The sequence below is a fragment of the Elephantulus edwardii genome, unplaced genomic scaffold (assembly GCF_000299155.1).
Source record: "Elephantulus edwardii isolate Elephantulus edwardi_28Jun2011 unplaced genomic scaffold, EleEdw1.0 scaffold00183, whole genome shotgun sequence".
Taxonomy (NCBI): Eukaryota; Metazoa; Chordata; class Mammalia; order Macroscelidea; family Macroscelididae; genus Elephantulus; species Elephantulus edwardii.
The window spans coordinates 5,514,611-5,517,275 of record NW_006399933.1 but is presented as its reverse complement, the minus strand read 5'-3'; positions in this window follow the sequence as shown (position 1 = coordinate 5,517,275).

Genomic DNA, 2,665 nt, shown 5'->3' with positions numbered 1-2,665 from the left:
TTATGGAACAGCTTGTCATTCAATCCTTGTAACAACTCTCCCACGTAAGTGACTTGGGAGCATACAATACTTTTCTAGACCCAGTTGTAGATTTTCTTTCTTCACATTTTGTTCACTTTAGTCTGTGTGCCCCCTTCATCTCCCTTCTTCATGCAGCCCTGCGAAACTTCTCTTACATGCATTGCACATATTTAGGAACAATAAAATGTAAAATGCACATAAATATACTTTATAGTAGCATTAAAACAACGTTATAAAAGGATTCCCACATAATAAATTCTCATAAATGTAGTCATTTCAAAGTGTTATTTTCTCATGTAGGGGTTTTTTGGTTTTGGTTTTGGTTTTTTGGTTTTTGTTTTTTAAGTTAAAAGTCACCACAATTAGAGGGAAATAAATGCTCATCTTATCATTAGGAAACCTTTTGGAATGTGAAAATAAAAACAACTACAAAAAGTATCTACAAATCCCAACGAAAAGCCTTTGAGACATTTATTCATATTTAAAGCCAGAGGTCCTTGTTTTTCAACTGAAATGAAATTTAATTATGGTAATATCAGGATCAAGAATAACTACCCAATAACGTGTTTTAAATTAACTAAATGACACCGTATACTCTTTCACATCTACACCAGGAACTCCTGATATTCATAGTTCACAAAAATATAAACAGACTTGTCAGATCTTACTAAATTTATTAAGACTTGGCAGGATGCCTAAAAGCACACACAAAATAAAATCATGTTTCAGAATGAAATTTAAAAAAAGAAAAAAAAATCTCTTGAAGTCGACCTATAAAGCAAAGCAGTGAAATAATGAGTTTATTTAATATTTATTTATAATATACTTATCACTCCATCGGTTTTGAATAAAGTTCTAAAACAGATTTACTGCAGTCCAAGTTCTGTTCATTATATGCCCAAAATTTCACTATGTTGAATCTGTGCATTAAAAGTGAGGGAGAAAGATGAAGATAAGCATGTTAACTAAATGATACTATCAGATAGACTACGACCTTAGGTTTATTTTCATTCACATCTTGAATTTATATAGTGCTTCATAAGTCACCCCTGTAATTTGTTGACTTAGCCTTCTTTAGGCATAAAATATTAGACTGTAGTTATTTTCAATTAAATAATAAGATGATAGACTTAATGAACGTCTTTCCTGATGCTGGTAGATAAAAATTAATTTAAACATTATTCTTCCATTTCAGTTTTAGTGTGTTTTGATTTGAATTTGTTTTCCTACTAGGAAATCCAGAAAATATTAGTGAAACACAAGTGTTCATATAAATATACACATTCACATATTCAAGGTAAGTCAGGAGGAATCAAATAGTAAATATGCACATATTCTTAAAATGATTTTGGTACTTTAAGGTCATCATCTTTTAGATCATTTCTCTATACTGCTTGCTTTTATTTGCAAAGATTTTGGGAATTATTTCTTAAAGGTTTCTGAAAGTGTAACATTTTATATTCTTTCACATCTACACCAGGAACTCCTAATGTAAAAGTGTAATTTTACCTAGGTAAATATGGTAAAAATTTATTTAATCATTATGCTTTATTTATTTTTCATTCAAAAGAAACTGTCCTTTTGGAAAACTACGTTCATTATAAAACTAATTTTCTGCTACCATAGTTCAAAAATTTTACAGAACTTAGTTTTGATATTACAAATATATTCATTTTCCAGATAAATTTGTAATTTAAGCTATTGTTAGTGAAAGAAAGGATAGCAGCATCTGAGGAAAAAACAACTCCAAACTATAGTTGGTTCATAAATTACTACCTTAATTCTTGAACTAAAAAAGAAAGGTCAATTTTTTCTCTTATTAAATATATCAAAACAAAGACATTTAAAATAGTCAAAACTCAAACAATTTGAAGACTAAACTAGCTTTTAAGTACACAATTAATTCCATGAGTTATAGATTAAGCCTAAGTCTCACTAAAATTTTATTTAAATTTTAATAATAAAAATTGAATTTTAATATCCTACTGAGATAAATACTATTTCCTTTCTTCCTAATCTTTTCCAGCCATTGAACTGCTGCTAATATTACATTTATCTATATATGGGACCACTGACTTCAGAGGAAAATGATAATAAAAACAGGCCAAATATTATAGTTTGTTATGGGAATAAATATTTCCACTAAACTACTAAAATGTAGCACCTCTTATTCTGTGGTGTTTTGGCTGCCTGCTGGGTAGAGCTGCACTGCCAGTGCAAAGGTGTTATCTTCACAACTTGTAACAAAAACGTTAATGGTGGGATCTTTGGATTAGTAGCAAAACTCCTTACCACTAGGTTATTAGGATGCCTATATAGTCATTATGCTACATTGTTGTTGCTGCTGTTGTTGTTATGTGCCATCAAGTCACCTGCAACTCATAGCGACCCTATGTACAACAGCCCTAAACCTTGCTCTATCCTGTGCCAATGTTATTGTCTCTGACACACCTAACCTTATTACCCCTGTCACTGAATCAGTCTATCTCATAGAGAGTCTTCCTCTTCTGCACTGTCCTCCCACCCTCCCAAGCATGACGTCCTTCTCCAAGGACTGGTCCCTCCTTTTAACAAGTCCAAAATATGTCAGACAAAGCTTCAGAATCCTTGCCTCCAAGGAACAGCCAGGTTTAACCCTATCCAG